This window comes from Sander lucioperca, chromosome 19 (genome assembly GCF_008315115.2).
Source record: "Sander lucioperca isolate FBNREF2018 chromosome 19, SLUC_FBN_1.2, whole genome shotgun sequence".
NCBI classification, from domain to species: Eukaryota; Metazoa; Chordata; class Actinopteri; order Perciformes; family Percidae; genus Sander; species Sander lucioperca.
This window is the reverse complement of record NC_050191.1, coordinates 5,391,220-5,398,400: the sequence shown is the minus strand read 5'-3', so window position 1 is coordinate 5,398,400 and position 7,181 is coordinate 5,391,220. Positions and strand designations below refer to the sequence as shown.

General features: G+C 44.0%; 1 protein-coding gene across 1 annotated transcript in view; it reads left to right on the top strand.

Annotated features, from left to right (window-relative positions):
* The first annotated feature begins 3,916 nt into the window (after nt 1-3,916).
* ckbb (creatine kinase, brain b) overlaps nt 3,917-7,181 on the top strand; it is a 28,441-nt gene continuing 25,176 nt past the window's right edge. The window contains exon 1 of the mRNA XM_031315172.2: nt 3,917-4,052. The gene's annotated coding sequence lies outside the window, so the exon portion shown is untranslated. The remainder of the gene's footprint in view (nt 4,053-7,181) is intronic.

Here is a 7,181-nt window from a genome sequence, read left to right as displayed (position 1 = left end):
CACACACACACACACACACACACACAGACACACACACAGACACACACACACACACACACACAGAGCAGAAGTCCTTTCGCTTTCTGTCTAAAAAGTGAAACTCAGCAAGGTGTAACAAATAAAGGGATGAGGCAACACACACACACACACACACACACACACACACACACACACACACACACACACACAGAGACACACACACACACACACACACACACACAGAGACACACACACAGCTTCCTAAAGCTGATGAATAATTGAAAGCTGCAGGAGAAAGTGCTTTGTCACCTCCCCCTTCAGCTGACTGCAGCTCTGTGGAACCAGATTCTATCTCAAACATAGCCTATATTTATATTTTAGAGCTGTCAATCAATTCAATATTTAATCGTGATCAATGTAATGACCGTCCGTAGTTAACTCGCCATTAATCTCACATTGTTATCTGTTATAAATGTCCATTAAAGAGACATGTTGTATCTGTAAACATCCATTTTAATTCAATTCAATTTTATTAATAGTATCAAATCATAACAAGAGTTATCTCAAGACAATTTACAGATAGAGTAGGAAAAGACCACACTCTATAATTTACAGATAGAGTAAGAAAAGACCACACTCTATAGTTTACAAAGACCCAACAATTCCAGTAATTCCCCCAAGAGCAAGCATTTAGTGCTACATTGGCGAGGAAAACTCCTTTTAGGAAGAAACCTGGGACAGACCCAGACTCTTGGTAGGTGGGGTCTGACGGTGCTGGTTGGGGGTGTGATCAACAGTGGCAATAATAGTCACAACTAGAAAATTCCGCAAGAAATTTTGACAGTGTGTCTAAAACTTGGTGCACATCCGAATAACTCGGAGACAGTATCTAAAATGGGCGCAAACATGTCCATTTAATGATAATTATACCTCTCAAGTTTGTTCTGTAATTCAAAAACGTGGGTCTAAACAGCAAAATATAATCATCACAAGAGAGATACAAGTCCGGCGAACGCATTGATGTGGTTTTTATGTTTGTGGTGTCAAATATATGCGACACAGAGCAGATAACAAACAGGGAACTTCTGCGTCCTTCCAGATATTTTTTTTCATTGTTTCTATCGACAGTTGGTATGAACAGAGCCAAAAGTTTAGGTCCGGTGGATTCCATAGTTACATGTCTGCGACCGGCACAAGATTTCCCTAATTTTGACCAACCATGATGTATGAAGAGTGAAAACTGTAGGGGAAAGAGCGATTTGTTTGGAAAAATTTCAGAGAATCGTACTGCAGCTCCCCCCTCTGTCCTCCCCTCTAACTCTCAACATTGCGGCCCCATACACACACATTGGAAAATCTGAAACGGTCTGAAAACTGGACGATACATAAACTGTGATTTCGTAGAAACCGTGCTTGATATCAGAATGCCCATTCAGCCCAATAAACACCAAAGTCTTGTCTTCGGTTTAAACTTTTAATTATGTCTCTACATTAAAGTATGGTGATACAGTATGGCCCCAAAGAGGGGTTGTTTTGAGCGATGTTAAGCAATTTCCCGACGATTTCCCATTAAAGTCTATGGGAAATTCTGCGCTGTTTTTTTGCCGATTTCGTGAAAACCGCATGGCAAATCTCTTAGAAAAGTCATAGCACACCATTCCCGATCATTACACACGTTTTGATGTATTTATGTGCATGTGTTGGCAACGGTCCATGACTAGTAGCGGGACAAAAAATGTGGCGGAAGATGAAGAATAAGTATGGGGGATAATAGTCATTGTGCAGATGTGCTGCAATAGCACATTGCATAGCACACTGAATAAAGATAATGGAACAGTGACTAGAAATAGTTGTAGTAGTTCATGTCATAGCAGGGCACTGCAGAGCGTAGCAGGGTGTAGCAGGGAGTGCAGCAGGACCACGGCGACAGCTGCAACCAAGATCTTGGTGCCGTCCTAATCCAAGGAAACATGCTGGGCGAAAAAAAAACATAAGGATACCGGGGAGTAAACTTTTAGTAAAATTTACTTAGGGACATGTTATATCTGTAAATGTGCATTAAAGGTGCTCTAAGCGATGTGGGGTGATGTCACTTCTTGTTTGTTTGAAGTATTTTCAAACAAAACGAGGCTAGCTCGCCCGTCCTTCCTCGTCATCCCGTCCCCTCCCCCAAATCTTTCTGGTCGATTTTTGGCTGGAAGACTGTTTGTTATGTTTGGTAGTGCAGGTTGGCACAGTTTGTTTTTGTTGCCGTTTGTGGAACCTGGGCTGTCTACAGAGACCGTGTTTTTTTTAGTGTGTTCAGGGGACAGGCAGCTAACAGATAGTGAGGAGATGTTTTTTACAGTGTGTTCAGGGGACAGGCAGCTAGCAGATAGTGAGATGTTTTTTACAGTGTGTTCAGGGGACAGGCAGCTAGCAGATAGTGAGGAGATGTTTTTTACAGTGTGTTCAGGGGACAGGCAGCTAGCGGATAGTGAGATGTTTTTTACAGTGTGTTCAGGGGACAGGCAGCTAGCAGATAGTGAGGAGATGTTTTTTGACAGTGTACCGCTGTTTAGGCCGGCTTCACACTGGCTGCGTGTCAGCTGCGTGGTGTTTTCTATGTCTTTCCACCAGATCGGTGTCTGACGCGGCGCTGCTGCTGCTAGCCTTGTCTGGACACATGGATGTTTCCCGTAAACATAAACATAAGTATATACTGATCTGATTACAGCAGAGACAACGTCGGCAGTATTGACGGCTAAATAGGCTCCAGAATATTTCCTTCTGTATTGACAGGTGCAATATTAGAAAATCCATAATTATTTCAAATTTTTTTAAATGACATTTATATCTGCATTTATGTCAAAACCTCGAGACGTTCAAACATCAACATGCGTTTGTGCCTGTTACGTGCGTGTCATGCAGGCAGTGTGCACGCTCTAACCTGTTAACATGGGAGCCGAAATAAAAACAGACACGCCACGTAGCCGACATGCTCACGCCACGCAGCTGACACGCTCACGCAGCTGACACGCTCACGCAGCTGACACGCTCACGCAGCTGACACGCTCACGCAGCCGAGACACTCACGCCAGGCAGCCGACACGCTCACGCCAGGCAGCCGACACGGTCACGCCACGCAGCCGACACGCTCACGCCACGCAGCCGACACGCTCACGCCAGGCAGCCGACACGCTCACGCCACGCAGCTGACACGTTCACGCAGCCGAGACGCTCACGCAGCCGAGACGCTCACGCAGCTGACACACTCACGCCACGCAGCCAGTGTGCAGGAGACCTAATGTGCATAGACAGTGAAAGGAATGGACAAAGTGACCCCGTAGACTTTGACGGAGACCAGTGAAGGATATTAGAAGCTCTTTCCCGGTGATGGCTGAGCGTTACTGAGCAGCCTCCAACTGAGCTTGAAGACGTAGATGTGACGTGAGCAACCTGTCTGAAAGTTGGAAGTCTTCTGGTAGCTGTGCCAAGAGAAATCTCAATCATTCCCAATCTAGCAGAGACGGAGAGCCTGAGTAGGTAGTAGCCTGTGAGCTTCTCCTGATTAGGCTATACGTAATTGAGGCAGGAAGGGAACCTGCAGAGAGAGAGAGAGAGAGAGAGAGAGAGAGAGAGAGAGAGAGAGAGAGAGAGAGAGAGAGAGAGAGACAGAGAGAGAGAGAGAGAGAGAGAGAGAGACAGAGAGAGAGAGAGAGAGAGAGTACATACATGTACATGTAATTTTTCATGTTACATGTTACTGTTTTCCTTAATGCTGTCAATGTTCTCATTGTTACTGTGTTATGCTGTTTTGCTTTGGCAACACTGTACCTACAGTCATGCTAATAAAGCTACCTGGAAATGAATTGAGAGAGAGAGAGAGAGAGAGAGAGAGAGAGAGAGAGAGAGAGAGAGAGAGAGAGAGAGTCAGCGGGCTCTCGGGCTCTTGTCCAATGGAATGAATGGACTGTAAATAGGAGCCAATCAGGAGCAGGGGGCGGGTATAAAAGGCAGAGAGCCGCTTTAATCCGCAGCAGCAGCAGCAGAACAGATCATCAGACGACACACAGCAGACTCTACTAACAGGTAACTACACCTTTCATTCTGACCAATCACAACAGCCTCATGCCCCAGCAATGCAGGAGAACAGAGGGTCATCACGCGGGGTTGAGGCTCGCGCTCTGCGGATTCAGAGAGACGGAGAGTGATGGTGGGGGGGGTGGGGGGGGGTGGGGGGTGTAGAAGAACAAAGAGACAGAAACACAGACAGATATACATGCTTATCACTGGGTCTGTGGTTGTTTGCATGCTGTAAAGCTGCACAGAACCTGTCTGTCTGTCTGTCTGTCTGTCTGTCTGTCTGTCTCTCTGCATCCCAACGACCTTGCAGTCCGTCCTGTCTGCAGGTGTTGCGCAGTCAGTCCTGTCCGTCGTGAATCATCTTTAATCTCGTGCACACAACCTCTCTAAAATAAAGCGACCAATCATAGGCCTACATGTAGGATTTAAAGCCTCAGATGTGAACAACTAAGAGACCGTAAAATAATTCCACCTTAAATCCAGTCAGGCGGAATATTTCATTTCTCCTTCAAACCGTTTCATCGTCTTTAATATGGCGCTAAACTGCGCATGCTCACTGGGTTTGATTCCAATATATTTTGACGGGTTAATGTTCCGTTATTCCGCCGCTGCATCGTCATCCGTCATCAATCCCTTCATAAAGCCTTTAAATGCCGGCAGAACCTCGTTCTTTGTGTGTGTGTGTGTGTGTGTGTGTGTGTGTGTGTCTGTGTGTGTCTGTGTGTGTGTGTGTGTGTGTGTCTTTGTGTGTGTCTTTGTGTGTGTCTTTGTGTGTGTCTGTGTGTGTGTGTGTGTGTGTGTGTGTGTGTGTGTGTGTGTGTGTGTGTGTCTTTGTGTGTGTCTGTGTGTGTCTGTGTGTGTGTGTGTGTGTGTGTGTCTTTGTGTGTGTCTTTGTGTGTGTCTTTGTGTGTGTCTTTGTGTGTGTCTGTGTGTGTGTGTGTGTGTGTGTGTGTCTGTGTGTGTCTGTGTGTGTGTGTGTGTGTCTTTGTGTGTGTCTTTGTGTGTGTCTTTGTGTGTGTCTGTGTGTGTGTGTGTGTGTGTGTGTGTGTGTGTGTGTGGTCCAGTGTGTTTGAAGGTGACCGGGGCGTCGCGGTGCAGCAGCCGGTTGTGAAGGGTTAATCCCGGGCTGCTGCTGCGTCACTCCCGCTGATCTTAATCCGTCTCTGAGAGACTCATTCTGATCCCCTAGCACGCTTAGGCTACTGATCCAAACCGGGCTAAACCGAGCTGAACCGGGTCAGTGAACTGCCGTGTTGATGAGAGATACAATGCATGGACACATTTTAAATTCTTCTGCAAGAAAAGTTAAATGTTTTATGCGCCATCAAATCAGAATCAGAAAGGGATTTATAATTGCATTAGTAATTTAGGAGGAATTTGGTTGTGAAATAAACAATAACTAAATACAGAAACAAATAACATACACAAACATAAATATATGTAATATTATGGATGTACAAATGTTAAATTTAAGATGTGTTCAGTTTACCTCCTTTATAATCTGATAAATGCACTTTGAACAGTGGTGGAATGTAACTAAGTACATGTACTCCAGTACTGTACTTCAGTCCAAATGTTGAGGTACTTGTACTTTACTTGAGTCTTTTCTTTTCATGCCACTTTCTACTTCTACTCCGCTACATTTCAGAGAGAAATATTGTACTTTTTACTCCACTACATTCATCTGTTCCAGCTTTAGTTACTAGTTACTTTAGTTACTCCGCTACATTCATCTGTTACAGCTTTAGTTACTAGTTACTTTAGTAACTAAAGTAACTAAACTAAAGTTACTTTACACATTAAGATTTCTGCACACAAAACACATGTAGTTTATAAAATCTGATGTTTGATTATGAAATAAACTAGCCAACAATATAACGGCTACAAGTCCAGCTGAGATGATCAGACCATTAAACACACAACTGTGTGTGTGTGTGTGTGCGTGTGTGTGTGTGTGTGTGTGTGTGTGTGTGTGTGTGTGTGTGTGTGTGTGTGTGTGTGTAGACCATTAAACACACAACTGTTTGGATCTTTTACACTTTCTACAATGTTTTAATAATTTAACTACATTTTCCTGATGATACTTACACACTTTACTGTAACAGAGTATTTTTACAGTGTGGTAGTAGTACTGTTACTGAAGTAATCTGAATACTTCTTCCACCGCTGCATGTTAAATACAGGACGAGTATTTTTTGTAACTTTTACTGAAAACAATCAGTTAAATCAGACTGCTTTTCTTTTTTTTTAATTGAGGGATTATGTTTTTGTTTAGTTTTGTTGTGAAAATGATAACAAGCTGTTAGGAAAACAATGTTATAAACAATGAATGAAGGCATCCATTTTGCTTGGTTATTACATAATGCACCATATTATTACATTTTCATTAAAAGAAAGTGCAACCCTCCACATTTTGTAGGAACTGCTACGTTATGTAATAATTTATAACATATCGGGTTCAGGGGTTTAAATCCTTAATAAGGGCCCTATTTTAACGTTCTGAGGTCATGGCGTGAAGCGCCTGGTGCAGGTGTGTTTAGGGCGTGTCCAAATCCACTTTTGCTAGTTTGACGGCTGATAAAAGGGTCCGTGTGCCGGGGTCATGGTTCTAAAGGGTTGTCCTTAGTGTCTTCATTAATCAGAGGTGTGTTTTGGGCATAACATGCAATCAACCAATCAGAGATCATCTCCCATTCCCTTTAAAAGCCAGGCGCGTTTGGACCTTGGAGCATTGCTGTTATGATGGAGGATTTACACCGTAATATTTTTATTTGTAATCTTCTGCATGTGTGTGTGCTGCTGTGCGTCCCTGTGTGTGTAACAAGCATAGTGTGTGTGCTGTGCACGAGCCTAGGAGCATTTTACTAATGCTCTGTTAAAATAACAATGAAATGTTGCGTTATTGACTTTAGACCAGGTTTTTGTTGGTCAGTGGTGCCATCACTTCCCACTGCCTCAAGATAGCAATACTCCCAGAATGCACCTGAACACACCTCCCTGTAAGACCAGCACGCCCATGGGCCACAGATGGACGCAGGTGCATTTACTATTTAAACGACGCAGGCGCTGGACGGGAAACTGACAACTGCGTCGGTCTTAAACTAGCAAAGACACTTGCGTTGGGCTTTGCGCTGCAC